Source organism: Pogoniulus pusillus, chromosome 5, assembly GCF_015220805.1.
Source record: "Pogoniulus pusillus isolate bPogPus1 chromosome 5, bPogPus1.pri, whole genome shotgun sequence".
Classification (NCBI taxonomy): domain Eukaryota; kingdom Metazoa; phylum Chordata; class Aves; order Piciformes; family Lybiidae; genus Pogoniulus; species Pogoniulus pusillus.
In genome coordinates, this window is record NC_087268.1 from 9927769 (window position 1) to 9951255 (window position 23487).

General features: G+C 45.5%; 1 protein-coding gene across 5 annotated transcripts in view; it reads right to left on the bottom strand.

Moving 5' to 3' along the window:
• Nucleotides 1-23487, bottom strand: part of ZPLD1 (zona pellucida like domain containing 1) — a 152313-nt gene that overhangs the window by 85701 nt on the left and 43125 nt on the right. For 2 of the 5 annotated variants that reach the window (XM_064143172.1, XM_064143171.1), the window contains one exon: nt 111-175. The exons of the other annotated variants lie outside the window; for them this stretch is intronic. The gene's annotated coding sequence lies outside the window, so the exon portion shown is untranslated. The remainder of the gene's footprint in view (nt 1-110; nt 176-23487) is intronic. 5 annotated transcript variants of the gene reach the window in all.

A 23487-nucleotide genomic window follows, 5' to 3' on the forward strand; every position in this document is an offset into this window, starting at 1 on the left:
TTCAGAATTATGCTGTTGTTTATTACATAGCCATATGAAGGAATGCAGAAAGAGTCATTTTCTGCTAACACTGAACACGGAATATTATTAGATTAAGAAGAGAACATTACCCTTGAAGCATTTCAGCTTTGGGCCACTGCAGAACATCTAGTTATATACTTCTCCCTGATGCATCCTGCCACAGATTCAAAAAAAAAAATCAAACCAAGGCAAATCACTCCCATCACTCCACTGACATGGTGGGAGAGGCACAGAGAGGGAAAACCTGTTAATTTTGGTAGCAGCCCAGAAAACTACATTGGTGTCATATTCCTTCCAACTGCAGAGAACAAAAGGCCAGTTGGTTCCCACCACTCATCTATAAGATTAGACAGGAAGAAATGTCCTGGGATAAAAGGGTGTTTGGGGGGGGAAAAAAAAAAAGAAGAAAGAGATGAAAATTGATACATATGTAATAGCAGTACCTGGGTAACAGAGAGGAGAGAAAACATGTTGCAGACAAGGCCCCAGAACACCCACCTAAGTATTTCAGAGACAATATATAAGCATGGGACATCGAGATGCTTGAGCGTGTCCAGAGAAGGGCGACGAGGCTGGGGAGAGGCCTTTAGCACAGCCCTACGAGGAGAGGCTGAGGGAGCTGGGATTGGTTAGCCTGGAGAAGAGGAGGCTCAGGGGTGACCTTATTGCTGTCTACAACTACCTGAGGGGTGGTTGTGGCCAGGAGGAGGTTGCTCTCTTCTCTCAGGTGGCCAGCACCAGAACCAGAAGACACAGCTTCAAGCTGCGCCAGGGGAGATTTAGTCTGGAGGTGAGGAGAAAGTTCTTCACTGAGAGAGTCATTGGACACTGGAATGGGCTGCCCGGGGAGGTGGTGGAGTCGCTGTCCCTGGGGCTGTTCAAGGCAGGATTGGACGTGACACTTGGTGCCATGGTCTAGCCTTGAGCTCTGTGGTAAAGGGTTGGACTTGATGATCTGTGAGGTCTCTTCCAACCCTGATAATACTGTGATACTGTGAAAAGGCACAGGAGTCTGTTGTCTCTGCCCTTTACCCCTCTCTCTGGTGTGAGAAGAAGCCTCAGGGGTTTATTTTCCAGCACCTGCCCATGAGTTACCCATGATATTCTTTGATGGGAGGGTGGTGAGATGCTGGAATAGCTTGTCCAGAGAAGTTGCAGATGAGACATACCTGGAAGTGTTTAATACCAGGCTGGATGAGGCTTTGAGCAACCTGACCTGGTAGGACATGTACCTGCCCGTGGTAGAGGGGTTGGAATTAAATGATCTTCAAAGCCTCTTTCAACAGAACCATTCTATGATACTCTTCTAGTTGTTCATCAGTCTCTCACTAGTTTAGCTGCTTGCAAGAGTGCAGAAGCACAAAGAGCATGGACAGCACTGCACAGACAATGCAGAAGCAGCTTTGCAGGAAGCCTCTTCCTTTTCCCTCCTACAGTCACACCAACAGAGCTATGAGTCATGATCCCTCAGTATTCTGGTCTCCTCAGCTTAACACACTGAAGCAAAGGAGAGTAAAGTAGAAGAGGGGCAGATTTGCCCAATCAGATCTACTTTCCAAGTGAGCATCTGTAAGGTCATCCTGGGCCATGTCAAACCACTCTCTTCTGTGCATAGCTCTATAACGAGCACCCAGCTCTGCACACGTTTCCATTTAACCCCATCATAAGGCAATGCTCATTTCCACATGAGGCAGTGGAAATTTTCATTCAGTGTTTCCATGTGTTACTGGCTCATTATTCAGAAGCATTAGAAGTTACATCATCTGCCAAAAGTATTTGGAGCACTATTCACCTATGGGAAAAAGCCCTGATACAATGTAGAATCCAAATATTACAGACTAAAGGATTACTTCTCAATCCTAACTAAGCTTTTTCTGACTTCTGGCCACTTAATTTTGTTAACAACGAGGAAGTTCTGCAACGAAAAACTTCTCCAACCCCAAAGTCCTAACGAGGGTTTCTCAAGTCTTTTTCCAAGAATTTGGATCAGGAGCATAAAGGGGTAGCCAGGTGAATGCTGTCCCAGGACACACACAGACTTGTGCTGGTTTTCTCCATGTCCACAGCAGAAAGTAACAGGATAACAGGAAAAAGTCCCAAAAACAGCACAACAAAAGCAAAAGCCCAATCAGCCTGTGACAAGGATAACCTAAAACCAAAACAAAACTCCAAATGCACTCCCCCCCAAAGAAAAACACCAAAAAAGCCCAAAAATAAGCCCCCCCCAAAAAAAAAAAAAAACAACCCACCCTAACTTAAAAAAAATAAGCCAAACAAAACACACATAACAGCCAAACAGTAAATCCACCACTACCAACAAACTTTGGGTAACATTTTAGCTCCAGGATGCAGCTTTTGGAGGCAGGACACTTAATATGGCCAAGGGATTTAGCCCTATATTTAATCATAGAACAGTATGGGTTGAAAGAGACCTCTGGAGATCGAGTTCAACTCCCTTGCAAAGCAGCATTATCTAGGGTAGGCTGCACAGGAACACATCCAGGTGGGTTTTGAAAGTCTCCAGAGGAGACTCCACAACCTCTCTGGGCAGCCTGCTCCAGGGCTCACAGGAAAGAAGTTTTTTCTCATGCTGAGGTGGAACTTCCCATGTTCCAGTTTATGTCTGTCACCACTTGTGCTGTCACAGGACACTACTGAAAAGAGACTGGCATCTTTGTCTTGACATCCACCCCTCAGACACTTATACACATTAATAAAATCCCCTCTCAGCCTTCTCAAGATTAAACAGCCCCAGATCTCTCAGTCTTTCTTCATAGGAGAGATGTTCCAGTCCCTTAATCATTCTCACAATACAAACACAGCCTACCATGTGGCAGTGTTTTACCAACTTTGATACCAACTTCTGTCACCAAAGCACAACCCACCTGAATGCACACAATAAGGTTCTTAAGAGACAGACAATATCTTCAGCCTGCCCCTGAAGCAAATTCAGCAGTGAGGAACACCCATCCTTCTAAGCAACCTTCACAGAAGGAAGCTATTTCTGGCTTTCATGCAAGAAAACAAGACAACCTCACATTGTTTCAAAAGTTAAAACAAGGGACAGGAGACAGGCATGGAGATATCTGCAGCTTCTGAATTAGTGTCCCCAACCATGGCATGGGAGCTGGAACTACATGAGCTTTAAGGTCCCTTCCAATCCAAAGCATTCTGTGATTTTATGATTCTAGTGTCATGAAGAACATGGGAAGGTGAACACTGAAAGGAACAGAATCTCTGACAAACGGAAGCAAAATGAACATGTCCAGAGAAGGGCAACAAAGCTGGTGAGGGGCCTGGAGCACAAATCCTATGAGGAGAGGTTGAGGGAGCTGGGCCTGTTTAGCCTGGAGAAGAGGAGGCTCAGGGGTGATCTTATTACTGTCTACAGCTACCTGAAAGGGCATTGTAGCCAGGTGGGGGGTGGCCTCTTCTCCCAAGTAACCAGCAATAGAACAAGGGGACACAGTCTCAAGTTGTGCCAGGGTAGGTATAGGCTGGATATTAGGAAGAAGTTCTTCACAGAGAAGTGATTTCCCATTGGAATGGGCTGCCCAGGGAGGTGGTGCAGGCACCATCCCTGGGGGTCTTCAAGAAAAGCCTGGATGAGGCACTTAGTGCCATGGTCTAGTTGATTGGATAGGGCAGGGTGATAGGTTGGCCTGGATGATCTTGGAGGTCTCTTCCAACCTGGTTGATTCTATGATTCTATGACATACTAACTACTATAGACTACTCACTATATACTGTGCAAGAAGAGATGGGGTACTCCAAAGTGACAGAAATGGGAAGAGTTGCTGTATGCTGCAAACCCAAATAAAATATGGGCAATGTCTACTCTACTATCTTCTGGACATTTCTGATTATACCATATGTTTGAAATGCACATCTGCTCTTTACACAGAATGGATAGTAGGTACTTTAAAAGCAAATGTGAGAAATCCACAGGGTAGAAGCTGATTAACATTGAGCTCAGCACACATATTTGTTAGTCTTGTGCCGCATGTCTGACTCACACTGTCATATGGGTGCAACGTTCTTCAGCTCCATTGCTGTGAGCCTGGAAATTGAACATCCATTTAGTGTTAACAGCAACAACATTTCCAGCAAGAAGCTCCTGGGACAGATGAACAGTTTGCACTGAAATACTGAGCTCTTGGAAAAAGCACTTCTTCCCTTTTACCAGGTGACTCGCAGCTCCGTCTCATTGGTATTTAAGAAAGAGGAAGAAACTTGGGTTGTGCAACAATCTTTCAAACCAAACTGTGCCACCATGCCACAGCAAGAGCTAAATGACTAAATCTGTAATGGGCTGCTGATCAATTTTTGACAAACCAGTCATCTGATGACAGATGAACAGGGCACACATTTCACGATTTACAGCACTGGAAGACACATGCAAATGCAGACAGAGCAATAAACACTTGCAGCAGAGTTTCCTGCCTAGGAAGCTTTTGCACAAAAGCCTTTTTGAGTATTTTTCTTGCCACTAATATGTCTACCTCCTTAGTGTAGGATTGATCTAAAACCGAATGTTTCGGCAAATCACTATTATGCTTAAGCTTTTCTTGCCTAAAATAGAAGTAATTTTAACTCCAGAAAGATCACTTGCCTCAACCCCATAAAAATTCTGTAACAGATTCTATTGTTATTACTGTTAAACAAGCACAGCAGACAGTAGAAACCCTATCATGACAGCAGTAATTGTGGATACCCATATCTTTGGCATTCTGAGATAGAACCCCACTGTAACTATATCATAGAATCAACCAGGTTGGAAGAGACCTCCAAGATCATCCACTCCAACCTAGCACCCAGCCCTATCCAGTCAACTAGACCATGGCACTAAGTGCCTCATGCAGGCTTTGCTTGAACACCTCCAGGGATGGTGACTCTACCATCTCCCTGGGCAGCCCATTCCAATGCCAATCACTCTCTCTGGGAACAACTTCCTCCTAACATCCAGCCTAGACTTCCCCTGGCACAACTTGAGACTGTGTCCCCTTGTTCTATTGCTTGTTGCCTGGGAGAAGAGGCCAACCCCCACCTGGCTACATTGTCCCTTCAGGTAGTTGTAGACAGCAATGAGGTCACCCCTGAGCCTCCTCTTCTCCACACTAAACACCAAATAAGATTCAAACTTGAAGCTAATTTGACCTTCCAGTGCATTTCTTTCTAGGATATTATGGCTACTCAGTCTATTTGAAGATGAACTACAACGACAATTAACAGTAGAAAAGAAATTATTATCAACTGGCACTTTAAGAAAACAATGTATTTTATACAACAATCTAAACATTTGGTGCTGCAGGCATTGATGTTCTGAATAGCAAGACTTGCAAAAACATGATCATAATTTCTAACAATCAATAGCCAGACCATTTCAGGGTTATACTCCTGCTTTATGAGTGGAATGAAAAATCTTTATGCAGACAGCAATCACAGAGTGTGCATGTATGTAGAGTGATGGGTAGATAAGTAGATATTACCAACTCTAAAAAGGGAGTTTTATGTATATCTAAACATGTGTGAATTTTTAAAGCTGCACATTATCCTACTGGCTTGGGATCAATCTGGAGGAGAAGCACTTGGAGGTGTTTGTTGGTGAATTCACCATGAGCTGGAACTGGCTGCTTGCAGCCTCGAAGGCAACCGTGTCCTGTGCTGTATCAAAAGAAACTTGGCCAGCAGAACAAGGGATGTGATTTGGCTCCTCTACTCTGCTCTCATAAAACATCACCTGCAGTACTGCATCCAGTTCTGGAGCCCCCAACAGAAAAATGACACAGAACTGTTGGAGCAGGTCCAGAGAAAGCCACAAAGATGATCAGAGACCTTGAGCACCTCCCCTGTGGGGACAAGCTGCAAGAGTTTGGGCTGCTCAGCTTGGAGAAGACACAGTGCTGGGGAGATCTTATAGCTGCCTTCAAATACCTGAAGCTAGTCGACTGAAAGCTAGGGAGGATGTTTTACAAGGGCTTGTTGGCACAAAGCAAGGGGCAATGGCAGTAAGCTGGAAGAGGTGTGATTTATACTAATTATTAGTAACAATTTCTCTACAGTGAGGGTGGCGAGAGACTGGAACAGGTTGCTCAGGGAGGCTGTGGATGTCCCTGTCCTGGAGGTGCTGAAGGCCAGGTTTGGTAAGTTCTTGAGCAACTGTGTTCAGTTCTGGGCCCCCCAGTTTAGAAAGGACGTTGAGATGCTTGAGTGTGTCCAGAGAAGAGCGACGAGGCTGGGGAGAGGCCTTGAGCACAGCCCTACGAGGAGAGGCTGAGGGAGCTGGGATTGGTTAGCCTGGAGAAGAGGAGGCTCAGGGGTGACCTTATTGCTGTCTACAACTACCTGAGGGGTGCTTGTGGCCAGGAGGAGGTTGCTCTCTTCTCTCAGGTGGCCAGCACCAGAACAAGAGGACACAGCCTCAGGCTGCACCAGGGGAAATTTAGGCTTGAGGCGAGGAGAAAGTTCTTCACTGAGAGAGTCATTGGACACTGGAATGGGCTGCCCGGGGAGGTGGTGGAGTCGCTGTCCCTGGGGCAGTTCAAGGCAAGGTTGGACGTGGCACTTGGTGCCATGGTCTAGCCTTGAGCTCTGTGGTAAAGGGTTGGACTTGATGATCTGTGAGGTCTCTTCCAACCCTGATGATACTGTGAACCTGGCCTATTGGAAGGTGGTCCTTCCCGTGGTGTGGAAGGGTTGGAACTAGATGACCTTTAAGGTCCCTTCCAACCCAAACCATTCTGAGATTCCATGATTCTGAGGGAGCACAAGAGTCTGCCCAATTACATTTGATGTGAATAAATGATCTGCTGATTTCAAGTTTGCTTTTTGTGAGTTATTCACAAACCAAACCCATTCTTTGCCAATGTATTTGCCGTTTGCAAATTATTCACTGAATAATTTATATAAAAGGAAATTCACCCTGAGGGTTTGCCTGCAAGCTTGTTTGCTTTTACTGTTCCCTACCTATTATCCAATGTGTTTGAGCAGGTTCTCAAATCACACAAAACTGTTTCTATTCCTGAAGTGAAGGAGTGAAACTTTAAGCTGCCATATGCAGACAAGAGGAATAACAAATAATGACTCGGGAGCAGTCAATTCTATTTCTTAGTGAAAAGCAGTCATTGCCTAGGTATTGGGAGATGACATAGGGAGCATCCCTGTCCAAGGCAGGGGGGGCTGGAAATAGATGATCTTTAAGGTCCCTTCCAACCCAAACAGTTCTGTGATTTTGTGATACTCCTTCAGCACATCAGGGAATGTGACCAAACTCACTGACCACAACAGTGCACTTCAACAAAACGAAAAATCCCATTTCAGACACAAACAGCTTCTGAGACTCTCAAAATGGCTTTTACTTCATTTCTGAAGTCCAGAAGCAGCTTCCAGACTAACAACCTCTCTACAGCAATGACAAGACTACATACTTCATCTATATTCATTAAGCAGCTATTTGGCATCACCGTGACCCCACAGTTCTTTGTGTTATGTTACTGTTGTACCATACAAATCATGAATCAGAGGAGACCATACAAAAAAGAAATGCATCACAAACAGCACTGCACATAGAACTATGGAATATTTATCAAGTAAGCCAGCTTCTACTGTCTCTACCCAAGCTGAGATAGGGAGTGATCAGAGTAGAAGAAGGGTTCTCAAAGAGTGGAACAGGCTACATCCCAATCACCATTCCTGGATGTATTTAAAAGCCATTTAGACATGGTGCCAAGGATATGGTGTAGTGGTGGCCCTGGTAGAGTTGGACCTGATGATCTTGAAAGTCTTTTTCAAGTATGGGGATTCTGTGATTCTGTCAACTGAGTAGATGCCTCAGGAGAGACAACCAGGGAGCAAGGGGACACAAGGAAGATGCACTGTTCACAAGTGAGATTCAGTTAAGATTCTGTAACTGTCTGTGAAGACTTATCAGGAGATGCTGCACAGACCAGTTCACTAGTTATATTTAAGACAAGATCCTGCCTTATTGTTTGAACTGTTTCCCCTGAGCCTGCAAAGCAGCAAGTACTTAGTTCATAGACTTGTGGAATTATTTTGGCTAGAAAAGACTAAAAGACAATTAAATCTGTCAACCTAACATCACTAAACCATGCCCCAAAGTGACACGTCTATATATTTTTTATCACCTCCAGGGACAGTGACTTCACCACCTCCCTGGGCACAACCTGTTTCAATGCCTGACCACTCTTGCTGTAAAGAAAGCTTTCCTAACATCCAACTTAAACCTCCCCTGATGCAACTTCAGGCCATTTCCTTGCATTCCATCACCTGATACTAGGGAGAAGAAACCAACCCCTACCTCACTCCAACCTCCTTTCACAGAACTGTAGAGAGCAATGAGGTCTCTCTTCTGCTCCTCTTCTCCAGACTGAACAATCCCAGTTCCCTTAATTACTCCTCATAAGACTTGTTCTGCAGCAGATTCAACTCTTGTGGTCAGCAGAAGTTTAGCACTTTGCAGGGTTAGGTCCACCAGGTTAGGTGGAGGAACAGTACTCAAGAAATACTAGTTCCCTCTCACCCAGCCCTACAACCTTCATTTACTTTTGCTCCAAAACCAGAGTGCACTATGAGAGAACATCACCTTCAGAATATTATATTAAAACAATCAAATTTTATGATATGAACATTACACACAAGGCCCAGCAAAATACCCAGATTACATTTCTGCTAGCTTTTTTTTTTCCTCTCCCTTTTCCTTTGTGTGTGCATACAATAGACAGTTTTACTCTGGAATCATGTAATAATACAAGTATTGACTTCCTTTGCAGTCCACAGAAGATTAACAGTCCCCTGAGGGTCATATTGACCCTGGGTTTGCTCTCACCAATATTTACCTCTTGGGTCAATGAATCTTGATGCTGAATACAACAGTAGTCAATACTTGCTTATTACTGTTCGAATAAGAATGACTGAGGAGAGTTACAAACACTAGGCTGGTGCCTGCCAATGCTACCCAAGACTGAGAGTCTTTCAAGATTTCCATCATGTCTGTCTCTTTTCTAGTAAAGCTATGCCTAAATAAGACCACAAAGGTAAGCTATTTGAAGTGTGCTAATCAAGACTGTTCTTAAAGAATGAGTTCTGACAAGCATACTTAACAATTCAAGACACATGCAAGCACTCAGAAGTATGTAAATTCAAGCACATCAACACAGACATCAGGTTTGGGGTTGGTTTTTTTTCCTTTGTTTAGGGGAGTACAGAATTGTGGGGGTTTTAGTTACTGCAACTTCTAAGATTTAACTGAAGCTTCCCAGCATTTAATGCCAAGAGCTGGTCACCAAGGCAGGAAGGACATTTAGCTTTCAGTTGTTCACAAGTTTTCAATTAGAAAGCCCAGGAGAATCAGAGAATGGTAGGAGCTGGAAGGCACCTCTGGAAATCAAGTCTAACCCCCCTCTGCCAAGGAAGGTTCACATAGAGAAGGTCACAAAGGAACATATCTAGGTGGGTTCTGAATGTCTCTAGAGATAGACTAGTAAGATAACATCTTTACAACCCTAAGAGCAGCAAGAGCATCCACAAAACCCATCCATGCAAGTTCTGAGGTAGGAGGAAACAAATTTTTAAGAGTCTATTGTGGAGGGAAAGCATCATGGAAAGAGTAAAACACAGTAACCCTTAAGAGCAATGATGTGATGAGGACGCAGCTTTGACCAAGTTTGTGGCAAACAAGCAGATATTCTCAGTGACACAGATCTGGACTGTCCACCCTTGCTGCTCCTGCCAGACAAAAAATCTATCCTTCTTATCCATATAAAGCTCACTGACAAATTTGTATTTGTTCATGCTTTATTCTCCTAGCCAGATACCAAAAGTGCCTCAAAGCCATAGACAACAGCTAGAACTGTTAGACACCAAATTGAATCACAGAATCATAGAACTGTTTTGGTTGCAAAAGGTGTCTAAGATCATCAGCTATTAAACCACATCCCAAAGTGTCATGTTCACACATTTCTCAAACACCTGCAGTGATTATGACTCTACCAGTTTCCTGGGCAGACTGTTCCAATGCCTGACCAATCTTGCAGGAAAAAAAAATCCTAATATCCAACCTAAACCTTCCCTGGCACAATTTCCTCTTGTTCTATCACCCAGTACTAAGAAGAAACTGATGGCCAGCTCACTTCAATCTCCTTTCAGGGAGCAAGAGTGAGCAACGAGGTCTCTCATCAGCCTCCTCTTCTTCAGACTAAACAATCCTAGCTCTCTCAGCCACTCCTTGTAAGACTTGTTCTCTATACCATTCACCAGCTTCATTGCCCTTTTCTGGACCCACTACAGCACCTCAATGTCCTTGGAGCGAGGGGCACAAAACTGAACACAGTATTCAAGGTGTGGTGTCAGCAGTGCCAAGTACAGGGTCACAATCACTTCCCTACTCCCACTGTCCATACTTTTCCTGATCCAGGCCAGAAAATAGTCTACTTCCACACATTGGTTGAATGCAATTCAGACAAGCTCTATCAAAATACTTATGAACCTCCAACCTTGCCTGTCCCCCAGGCATATCCACTTTCAGTGCATTCAGTAACAGCAACAGAACAAGGGGACACAGTGTCTCAAGTTGTGCTGGGGGAAGTACAGGCTGGATGTTAGGAGGAAGTTCTCCTTCACAGAGAGAGTGAATGGCATTGGAATGGGCTGCCCAGGGAGGTGGTGGAGTCACCATCCCTGGAGGTTTTGAAGAAAAGCCTGGATGAGGCACTTGGTGCCAAGATCTAGTTGACTGGATAGGGCTGGGTGATAGGTTGGGCTGGATGATCTTGGAGGTCTCTTCCAACTTAGTTGATTCTATGATTCAAACTTGCTCTCCATCCACAGTATGTGTTAATGGTGCTCAGTCAAATGGCAGAGAAATACTCTGCTTCACAGTTGAACTTTCATGAGCATTAAGATGCTTAAGGCTTTGACACTCTGGGCAGAATCACCAGGATAGCTTCAGAAGAAACATTTTGGATATTTTCCCATTGCCCACTTTCTGTCTAACTGCCTCCAAAATTTGAAAATCTATAAAGGAGGGTTACATCTACTCAGTCTTACAGTCTTCTGATAGGTACGGACAATATGTGTAGTTCTCACAAGGTTCAATACCCTTCCAGAGGTTGTAATGTTTCCCCAAGGACTGGTCTTGGCCTTTTTTGGTTAATAACATACCCAAGTCTTCAATCTTTTTAGCGGAGGCAGAAAAGAGTGCTTTCAAACTGTTTGTTATAGTTCAGCATAAAAATTCAGACTAGATTTTTCTAGTCAGTTAACCATATTCTTGAGGGAAAACATAAGGCAGCATAATTATTAAAGAGCACTCTCAGTAATACTCACATCTTTATTACGTCAAACTCCTGCCAACAAAAAAAAAAAATAGAAGAGAAAGGAAAAAGATATATGGTAAAAGCCACTTACATTTCTTCTTTGCAGAACCAAGCCATCTGCCTCAAATTTACCATCAGCCCCTGCTAGATGAATTCACACATAATTTAAAAGCCCCAGAGTAACCATTAGAATGGAAATTGGACACTGCTTGTCATTTGCAAAGCTTTCTCAACTGAAGAGGCTCCCCATTTGTTCAATTAAATGTTTGTATCTGTAATACACTTTATGAAATTTATCCCAAAACAGTGAGCACTGAAATAATACTGGAGGCAGATGGCACAGCTGGTCCATTTAGAGAGCTATCCTCAGCAATACATGAACTGATGGACGGGATAGGGAAGTGGGAGTGAAAACTTGGTACTATGGTGAACATCATTCATGATATTAGCAGTAAACAAACCATTCAGCTCAGGTCTTCTCTCCCTTACTGTACACAGAGCTGCTTGAGTCCCTTGGCTTTATCCAATTAGAACATATTGATTTGATTTGAGGAAGTCAACCACAGAAGCCATGCAAGGTTTGCCCCTAAAAGAATCCATCCCTCTGCCTTAAAAGCTAAGGGAGTCAGAAAAATTTGTCTGTCATGTGGAGACAAAGAGGTAGATATTTGTATGGGCTGAGGAGGCAGCGAGCATGCAGCAGTGACACAGGTACCATTAGGAACAGAGAGCAAGTTCAGGCTGCTGCTCATCTGCATGCCTCACACAGAACAGAAATCATTGCATCGTGCTCCAGATGCTGCAAACCTCAAGACACACATCCAGGGCTCATAATTAAAACTGGCAAACATTTTTACTGAGTAGAGGGAATACAAAACTCAGAGCCAGCCCAGCCAGTTTGCTTCTGTTTTGGTATTTGGGATGCTGGCCCACTCCATCATTTCAGTATCAGGACGTTCACCTTATAAACAAAAAAAGAGTCAAAAAACCCAAAACCAACCACATTTCAAAAGCTATGTAGCTACTTCTTGCTGTCAACCAGTGACATATTTAGAAGATGTTAAGTGATAGGTTGAACTTGATGATCTCAAAGGTCTTTTCCAACCTAGTTAATCCTATATGGACAAACTGGAGAGCTGTGCAAAGTGGAACCTAATGAAATTCAAGGAGGATAAGTGTAGAGTCCTGCACCTAGGGAGGAACCAACATCATGCACCACTACGCCATCAGGTTAGTGGATGACCTGCTGGGAAGCAGCTCAACAGAGAAGGACCTTGGAATTCCAGTGGACTGTAAGTTACCCATGGGACAGCAATGTGCCCTTGTGGCCAAGACAGCAAATGGTACCCTGGGGTGCATTAACAGCATGGTCAGCAGGTCCAGGGAGGTTCTCCTGTCCTTTTTTGCTTTGGAGACACCTCATGTGGAGTACTGTATTCAGTTCTGTGCTTCCCAGTTCAAGAGAGACAGGGAACTACTGGAGAGAGTCCAATGGAGGGCTACGAGGATGGTGAAGGGACTGGAACATGTCTGATGAGGAAAGGCTGAGAGACCTGGGGCTGTTTAGCCTGGAGAAGAGAAGGCTGAAAGGGGATCTGATCAAGATTTATGAAAACTTTAAGGGTGGCTGTCAGGAGGAGCCAGGCTCTTTTCAGTGGTGCCCTGTGATAGGACAAGAGGTAATGAACACAGACTAGAACACAGAAGTTCCACTTGAACATGAGACATTTATTTGCTGTGAGCATGCTGGCACTGAACCAGGCTGCCCAGAGAGGCTGTGGAGTCTCCTCCTCTGAAGGTTTTCAAAACCCCACTGGACAAATTCCTGTGTGGTCAGTCCTAGATAATCCTGCTTTAGCAGGGGAGTTGGGCTCAATATCTGAAGGTCTCTCCCAAACCCTAGCATTCTATGAGTCTGTAAAAGAGCATGCAAATCCACTTTCTCACAGACTGAAGACCTGAAAGAACATGATGAGAGCCCACCTCTTTCCACATGGCACCTAGACCAGGGCTGTGGATTTAGCAAACTAAATGAGCAAAGCAATCACACATTCCTCCAAAAATAATTTCCAGCCCTCATGAAAGACAGTTACAGAGAAAACACTGACACAGTCTTAAATCCAAAGAGAGTGCCAGGAAAGGCTTTCATCTTGGAAAGCACTGCTCTGCTGGAAAACAAGCAATGAAGCTCAAACTGTCCATCACAAGCCAGCACAAAGCTCTTAGAAGGTTTCACTGAGAGACTTAAGAGAAAACATTTGGGGACAGAAAGCAGATTCTCATCCCCATCATCAGGCAAAGACATTAGCTCTGTAGGCCCACACTCACCTCTTGATTTAACAGTTAAAAATAGTTATGAGATCAAACTCAGAATCACAGAATGGTAGGGGCTGGAAGTGCCTTCTGGAAATCACAGAATCCAGCTCATACCACAGGCACCTAAGGAAGGGCACAGAGGAACACATCCAGGTCGGTTTTGAATGCATCCAAAGATGGGGACTCCACCAGCTCAATTGAGAAAGACTCAGACTGAGTTAAGAAAGCCACAGAGACCCCAGAATAGGTCCCACCATGTTCTTCCTTCTATCCTCCCCTCAGTCTATTGCTTCCCTACTTCCTTTCACAGCTGGAGTGATGCTGGAAGCTCACTTTGAGGCAGCTAATAACCGAGAGAATGGAAAGTCTAGTTTATATGGACTGTCAGTGAGATGAAGAAAATTCTCTGTAGGAGCCACATAACAATAAACTGCTAGGGGAGAAAATGCTGAAACACCAAAAAGTACACCCCAATTCTCCAGAACATCCATAAATAGCTACCATGTTTGAATAGGTTCCACTGGAGAGCCTATTATGCCTAATGCCTTAGGAATTGTTGGGAGGGGAGGGGAACCAAAACAAACTACTGTGAATGCACAAATAAGGCAGGCAAGAGGGCAGGTGTAGAAACCCTTGGCTGGGTAGAGTGCCAGCGAGAAATCCTTCACTAGGAAGAGTGCCATGCATTTTCTGTGACAGTCAAGGGGCACTTGGTCACACATTCAGCAGACTGTTACTTAAATATATATATATACACACACATACATACACACACTCTCCAACCTTGCTGTTTCAGTATAAATGGTTCTCTCCCCAATCACCTCTTCCTGCCATTAATACCATAATAGCCATGCCTCAAGGAACAAGTTTCTAATATGTTCTGATCTTGCTTTTCAAGCACATATGATTGCAGTAGCAATTTTAAAACCCAAGAAGTAAATTCATAGTTGTCAACCTCTTCTTTATTTGCAGAGAACTTTGGCTCTGCTGGAATTACTGCAAACTGTATCACCACAGAGAAGTATCATTGGTTTCTAACTCTGTCACACACTGCTTGAAACAGTGGCAAGGAAACGCCAGAGAAGTGTCCTTCTTTGTTGCTTTTATATCTTGGCTTCATTTCAGCTATCTCTTAAAAGGTCAATATCTGCATAAGATGTCCAATAACTCTAAATAATGATAATTAGTTATTTTCCACTAAAGATGTGGATATGCAAGTCATCACCAGGGCATAAATACAGAGCTAATCCAGGAGGAGTCCAGCTGCTGCAGAATACATCCACACAACATCATTTGGAGAAGCCTTAAGAAAACCTGTAAAGCCAGAAGGAATCTGTGTCCTTTCTGAACAGCCTGTCCTCTTTGGAGCACCACTCCCATCAGAGCAATTCTTTAACTCTTCCCTGCCATCTCTGCAGCCTCCTCATTCTCAAGGGGCAAGATGTCTTAACTGACTATGTTGACAAACAGCACTGCAATAACAGCAACTGCCCACTTTCAAGTGCTTGTCTCACTCTACCCTGACAAGATGCCTCTCCAGAGGGCTTCTCAGAAGCTTCAGCACCATAGAATGGCTTGCGTTGGAAGGCATCTTAAAGGTCACCTATTTCCAAATCCCCTGCAATGGGCAGGGACACTTCCCACTAGTCCAGCTTACTCAAAGCCTCAGCTACCCTGGTCTTCAACACTTCCGAGGGTGAGCCATCCATAGATTCTCTGGGCAACTATTTCAGAGCCTCACCACCCTCACAGTAGAGAGCTTTTTTCCTGAAGTCCAATCTAAATTTACTCTGCTCTAGTTTAAAACCATTGTTCCTTGTCTTACCACCGTAAGTCCTTACAAGAAGCCTATCCCCAGCTTTCCTACAGGGTCCAGTCAGGTACTGGAAGGTTGCTGTAAGCCTTTCCTTCTCTGAGTTGAAAAGACCAAAATCCCTCAGCCTGTTCTCACAGGAGAGCTGCTCCAGCCCTTTGATTGTCTTTGTCTCTCTGTGTAGTATCTACCCACTTTTGGATAAGGAGAAGGAGAATTCAGCTCACGTCTGACCAACTGCCACCCAGTAACATTCAAGAGTTCTCTCCTTCTGAACAGCCAGAGCAGAAATGCAGCACTCACAGTGGACATTAGTCAGACAGACAGGGAACCAAAGGAGATTCAGAGAAGATTTCCACTATAAGGATTTGAAGTAATGTAGAATATGGGCAGCAGTCTCAGACACATCTGGGAAATGTGTGATGGAGCACTGACTTTTGTTCACCTCCTCTATACCCTGTCCAGGAGACTTCTCACTTTGTATTACAGAAATCGAGGGATTGCAAATAGTTGGAAGAAGCTCTGCAGGATACTATTTTCCTCTCCACCCCGGTTTACTTCCAACATATTCCCAGTTACCACAGTGGCAAAATTAATTTCATCCTGGCCAGTAGGACCAGGGACATGATTTTACTCCTGTACTTGCATTGATGAGGCCACACAGAATAATAGAATCACCTGAGTTCAAAGGTCATCAAGTCTAACCCCCCCCTGTAGTGAGCTGGGACACTCTCAACTAGATCAGGTCACTGAGAGTCCCCATGTCAAATACTGTGTTCAGTTTTGTGCCACTCCCTGCAAGAAGGACATTGAGGCACTGGAGTGTGTCCAGAGAAGGGCAACAAAGCTGGTAAAGGGTCTGCAGAACAGGTCTTAAGTGAAGCAGCTGAAAGAACTGGGGGTACTTAGTTTGGAGGGGAGAAGGCTGAGGGGGAGACCTCACTACTCTCTGAAAAGAGGTTGGAGTGAGGTGAGGGTTGGTCTCCTCTTGCAAATATTAAGTGATTAGGACAAGAGAAAAAGGCATCGAGCTGCACCAAGGGAAGTTTAGGTTGGATATTAGGAAGAGTTTCTTTACTGAAAGGGTTATCAGGCAATAGAATGGCTTGCCCAGGGTAGTGGTGGAGTCTCCATACCTGGAGGTATTTAAGAGTTTATCATGCCTACTATGTAGATACAGTGCTTAGAGATATGGTTTAGCTGAGGATTTGCCACTGTTGGGCTATTAATTTGACTTGATAATCTTAAAGTCTTGGGGTTTTTTTCCCCCAATCTAGGCAACTCTGATTCTGTGATTTCCATTGTGGGGGTTTTGGTTGTGGCAGGATTTTTTTGGTTTGTTGGGGTTTTTTATTGTCATTTAGAGCAAAGGTTCAGCTCCTTCAAACAGAACTACCACAGGAACTGCAAATACTGGAGGGGTGTGGGGGGGTGGGAATTAGAAAGCTGACAGCAGTTCCATTTTTTCACTCCTCCAGTGGTTCCTGAACCATGATGAAGCTGATTATATGCCCCTATCCTCCCTTCAAGCTACAAGGTGAAGTCTCAGTATGCTGGGGAATGCATGTCCTGTTTCTGAAAGTGACCAAAGAAACCTCAGAGAAGATCCAGTTTCCAGAAGCTTTCCTGAGCTCTTCAGCAGCACAAGACCGTGTTTGTACAATAAACAGTTTCCACAGAATGGTAGGGACCTCTGAAGATCATCCCATCCAACCACTTGCCAAGGTAGGGTCACCTAGAGAAGGTCACACAGGAACATGTCCGGATGGGTTTTCAGTCTCCAGAGATAGAAGATGCCATCACATCTCTCTGGGCAGCCTGGTGTGGTGCTCCAGCACCCTAAAGAAGCTCCTCCTTACATTTAGATGGAAGGTCTTATATTCAAATTTGTGCCCAACACCCCTTGTCCTGTCACTGGGTGCCACTGAAAAAAGACTGGTCCCATCCTCCTGACACACACCCTTTAAGTATTGATCAGCACTGATGGGCTATCCCCCCTCAGTCTTCTCTTTTCCAAGCAAAAAACACCCAACTCTCAGTTTTTACTGCTAAGGGAAATGTTCCAGTCCCCTCATCTTTGCAGCTCTTTTCTGTACCCTCTCCTGTCTTTCTTGACATGGAAGCCCAGACTTGAGCACAGTACTCCAGACATGGCCTCACAAGGGCAGAGGAGGATACCCCTAAGACAGCATTAAAAAGGAGATATCCAAAATGGCTCTTTAATTCCCTGATATTCTGTTACCAGAAGAGTCGCTGGCAGCATATGGATGCTGTAATTATGCAGATCAAACAAGTACCAAGTTGGTCAAAAGCTAAGGTCTAACGATGTATATGCTGATCATAAAGGCTGAAGTCTGTATTTGTCCACAGGAATCATCAAGGAACGAAGATATTCCTCACTTCTACTCAAAGAACACAGTTAAACTGCTTGCCATGAGACCCTCTTCACCGACTGGGAAACCTTCATCTCTGGCCTTATGTTTTTTTCATTACTGCCTTTCTGATAAGGCTTCTTTTCAGGTTATATTGCTGTTGATCCAGCAGCTGAGTGATACCTTAGGCACTATTTTTAAGTTTAGAAATTATTTTACTCAAAGCACAAGATAAAGTTTCTTCTAAGTTCTGATATCTAATCCCAAATAAACCTCAAGAGAGTCCCTACAGCAGACCCCAGCATGCAAACACTACCACTGCTGCACAATACCAAAGTCCTCTTGAAACACGATTTAAGATTTTGATTTAAGCAGAGAGGTATCTTTAAGATGGATCACATCTGCTCAGGCTTTCCAAACCATTACAGTCCTGCAGCAGCAGTAGAAAGGCACATCAAAGAGGGATAAACTTGCACAAATGGTGTTCCACACCTGCAGTGTGAAACAAAACCTTCTTATTGCTCAAATCAGAAACACGCAAGCTTCACATTTACTAGCATTTACCCTTGACTGTGTCACAGAAAGGTCTCAAGCTGTGACCACTGCAATTTGCCAGAGGTTGAAACAACTTCTAAGTCCAGGACTTCTCAGAAATGATTCTCTCCTTCCTTGAGCACTGAAGCTGCATGAATTTTGCATGTTTCCTCAAGCACTCTACTTTAGTCCAAGAATAACAGTTCCATTTCAAGCCACATTAGTTAGAACCCACTTTTATCACCCACACCAAATGGCTGCCAGAAGATTAGACAGGCAACAAGAAGGAATAAAACAGGCATAAAAACAATACTTCAATCACCAGCCATAAGGAAATCCCACATAAGTTTTAAGGAATATATACATCCTCTTATGACAAAACACAAAGAATGGATTCTCTACACTAAATTGAAACCCTTGCCCCCAATTTCAGGTGGCTGAAATTTTCCCATAAAGTTAGGAGGACACTAAGAACGTATTTAAACCTTTTAGCTAAGTGAAAGAATTTAGCGCTGTCACCTACACAAAGTTTGTGCTTAAAAATGAGTAGCTCAGTGCACCAAAGCATTAGAAGCCTTGTTCTAACCAGAAGAATCTAAGAAAGTGTGCCCAGGTGGCCAAGAGAGCCAGTGGCATCCTGGCCTGCATCAGGAATGGTGTGGCCAGCAGGAGCAGGGAGGTCATTCTGCCCCTGTACTCTGCACTGGTTAGACCACACCTTGAGTACTGTGTTCAGTTCTGGGTCCCTCAGTTTAGGAGGGACATTGAGATGCTTGAGTGTGTCCAGAGAAGGGCGACGAGGCTGGGGAGAGGCCTTGAGCACAGTCCTACGAGGAGAGGCTGAGGGAGCTGGGATTGGTTAGCCTGGAGAAGAGGAGGCTCAGGGGTGACCTTATTGCTGTCTACAACTACCTGAGGGGTGGTTGTAGCCAGGAGGAGGTTGCTCTCTTCTCTCAGGTGGCCAGCATCAGAACGAGAGGACACAGCCTCAGGCTGCGCCAGGGGAAATTTAGGGTCGAGGTGAGGAGAAAGTTCTTCACTGAGAGAGTCATTGGACACTGGAATGGGCTGCCCGGGGAGGTGGTGGAGTCGCCATCCCTGGAGCTGTTCAAGGCAGGATTGGACGTGGCACTTGGTGCCATGGTCTGGCCTTGAGCTCTGTGGTAAAGGGTTGGACTTGATGATCTATGAGGTCTCTTCCAACCTTGGTGATACTGTGAAATTAAAAACCAAACCCAAACCCACCTTTATTCTGAACAGCACAAAAAAAAGAGTCAAGAGTAAAACTGACAGTGTCTGACCCATAGTGGTTTGCATCTGACCCTCATTCTTCACCTTTTCTCTCACTAATCCTGATTTTAATTATCTACAAATTTGTACTTACTCAAGGCTAGCGTTTAATTTATCTACGGAAATTCAAATCATCCCATGTTAAAATAAAGCTTCTAAAAAGGACAGGCTTGTCAACCCTTAATGAGACTGTTATTATTCATATTAAGTGTAGTTGAAAATGCACTGATAGTAGAATGTTTCCTTTCCAGGGAACGAGAAGCAAGACGCTGTTCGCAGATTAGTTTGCAGTTTGGGACCAGCTTGCAAGCAAATCAAAAGGTCTTTCAGCCCTGCAGAATCCTGCTCTGAGAGACATGCAGCACATTCCAAATATCCTTCCTAAGAGGAAGCAACCTAAGCAAAACAATGTAAATCTTCAAGATTTGTTGCCAGCCTCTGAGATGGTGACAGTAGCTGGAAGGGCTCATACGAGGGAAGATGACATCTTCTCTTATTGAACCATAGTTAACTATGTCACATTGCATTTGAGACTGTCACATGCTAAGCTACTCAAAGGCTCAGAATTCAGTATTTGGAGCAGAGCTGGCAGGTAAACAGGAGAGATTTGCTCTGTTGATGAACAAGTTTTCAAATTCATCTAAGGGATGCTCAAAATTTCATTCCATTGCAACCAGCGCTGTTCAACATCTTCATCAATGATATACAGTCAGATTGAGTGCACTCTCAGCAAGTTTGCAGACAACACCAAGCTGAGTGTGCAGTTAATAAAACAGAAGGATGGGATGCCATCCAGAGGGACCTGGATAGATGGAAGAGGTGGGATGAAAAGAATCTCATGAGGTCAAATAAAGCAAACTGCAGCATTCTGCACCTAGGTTGGGGCAGACCTTGATATCAGTACAGGCTGGGGGATGATGAAATTGAGAGTAGTGCTGCAGATAAGGACTTAGTGCTGGTGAAGAAGCTGGACATGAACCAGCAATGGGCATTTGCATGCTGGTCAATTGCATCCTGGGCTGAATCAAAAACAGCATGTCCAGCAGATGAAGAGAGGTGATTCTGCCCCTCTGCTCTTGTGAGACCATACCTGGAGTACTGTGTCCAGCTCTAGGTCCATTACAAGAGAGACACAGATCTGATGGAGCAGGCCCAGAGGAGGGCCATAAAGATGACCAGAGGGCAGGGTAGAAGCACCTCTCTTATGAAGACAGGCTGAAAGAATTGGGAACGCTCACCCTGGTGAAGAAAGGCTCCATGGTGGCCTTGTAACAGTATTTCAATATCTGAAGGGGACCTACAGGAACACTGGAGAGACACTGTTTTAGATGAGCTTATAGAGATAGGATGAGGGGCAATGGTTTTAAGCCAGAGCAAGGTAGATTTAGGCTGGACATTAGAAGGCAGTGCTTTACAATGAGTAATAATATACTGGAACAGGTTGCCCAGGGATGTGGTTGAGACCCCATCCCTGAAGACATTCAAAGTCAGATCTGATGTGGCCCTTAGCAGCCTGACCTAGTTGGAGGAGGCCCTGTTCATGATAGAGGTGTTGGACAAAATGACCTTTGAGGGCCCCTTCCAACCTAACACAATCTGTGAATCTGTAAAAGTGTTTCAAACCTAAAGGCATGGAGCCTTAAGCACCCAGAGCGAGCAGCTATCACATAGCTCCTCAGAGCTCAGATAACTGATTATAAAAATGAGGCTGCCATTCATAAGGAATTTTGGGTGCTCAAGAACCGGAGAAGGGAAAAAACACAATCTGGAAGGCACCAGCCGCAGGAGGTCATTTAATACACCCCCGCTCCAAGGTCTGGCAAGTGAGCAGCAACTGCCCATGCCCAGAGAAGCCAGCAAATCTTCTCTTACTAACCACTCCCGCCAGCACGGTGCCCGCACCCCCTGCCTCAGGGAGCTCCTTCCAGTACCTCGCTATTCGCAGGCACCAAAAATGGTTTTCCCACACGACCCACACACCCTCTGCTGCAGCTTCAGTAACTGCTCCTTGCCCAACCACTACAAATACAGATAGATAATTCCACCTTTTCTGTGACGCTTCAGGACATGGCTTAACGGCTAAAGCGGTGTTAGGTTGTCCAGACTCGTTCATACTCATCTTCCCAACCAAAACGGTTCCATCCTCCTCAGGAGACCTCTCAGGAGCTCATCTTCCCCACACCACGGGGTTCTCTAAACTGACCGGGCCTGGCTGGCTCCTGCAAAGCACCTTAACACCGACCAGCAAGCCAAAAGCACGGCTAGCCCGCGACAGCTGAGGAGCAGCGCACGGCCGTGCCCAGGCTGGAGGCGGCCCCAAGCGCGGCCCCGTGCTCCGCCGCCTGCCAGCTCGCTCCCCGGCGACGCCTCAGCGCCGAGGGGAAGCAACTCTGGCAGATCAGGAGCGGCGGGAGGGACACTATTCCAGCGCCCATGCCGCTCCCTCAAGTACCCGACCTCTCACTCAGCAGGAGCAGCGGCGGAGCCGCGCCTGTCACCGTCCTCCTCCTTAACCACACATACACTTAGTCTCCCCCCGCACCCCACTCCCATCTATGTTCCTATGCACCTTAACCCCACATACACTTAGTCTCTCCCCGCACCCGGCTCCCATCGATGTTCCTATGCACCTTAACCCCACATACACTTAGTCTCCCCCCGCACCCCACTCCCATCGATGTCCCTATGCAGCTTAACCCCACATACACTTAGTCTCCCCCCGCACCCGGCTCCCATCGATGTTCCTATGCACCTTAACCCCACATACACTTAGTCTCCCCCCGCACCCCACTCCCATCTATGTTCCTATGCACCTTAACCCCACATACACTTAGTCTCCCCCCGCACCCCGCTTCCATCGATGTTCCCGTGTGGGCAGCGGCCCCTGGCGGTCGGGAGTGGGAGCAGGCACCAAACGCAGGGCAGCTCCCCGGGTCTGCCCCGCACGCATCGGTCTGCGGCGAGATCTGGGCACCTCCTCGATCCGGGCCTGCCCTCTGCGGTCCTGCTTTGCAGGGAGGTTGGACTCGGTGATCGCTTCCAACCCCCAGCACTCTACGATTGCATGATTCTGAATAAGGTTTAGGGGGTAAGGGGAGTGAGGGAAAGGCAACCCTGGCTTCGTGGGGTGCATTAAGATGAGTGTGACCAGCAGGTTCAAGGAATTTCTGCTTCTTCCACCTACTCTGCCCTGGTGAAGCTTCATCACAGAACGTCAGGAGTTGGCGCGGACCTCTGGAGATCCAGTCCAATCATTCTGCCAGAGCAGGATCCCCTAGGACAGGCCACACAGGATTACACCCAGGCAGACTGGAAAAGTCTCCAGAGAAAGAGACTCTACAGTCTCTCTAGACAGCCTGGCCCAGGGCTCTAGCACTCTTACAGCAAAAAAATGTTTCCTCTCGTGTTGAGGTGAAACTTGTCCATGTTCCCTCTCACACCCACTGTTCCTTGCCCTCTCAGCAGGCATCACTGAAAAGAGACTGCCACCTTCATCCTAACACCCACCCATAAGCTATTTTTAAACACTGATCAGATCCTCTCTCAGCCTTCCCTTTTCCAGGCTAAACAGACCCCCAGGTCTCTCAGCCTTTCCTCACCAGACAGATGTTCTTATCTCTTCATTATCTGCATAGCCTCCATTGGGCTCTCTCCAGCAGCTCCCTGTCCCTCTTGAACTGGGGAGCCCAGAACTGGACACAATATTCCAGGTGTTTTCTCAGCAGGACAGAGCAGAGGGGCAGGAGAACCTCTCTTGACCTGCTGGCTACACTCTTCTTAACGCCAGAATAACATTTGCCTTCTTGGA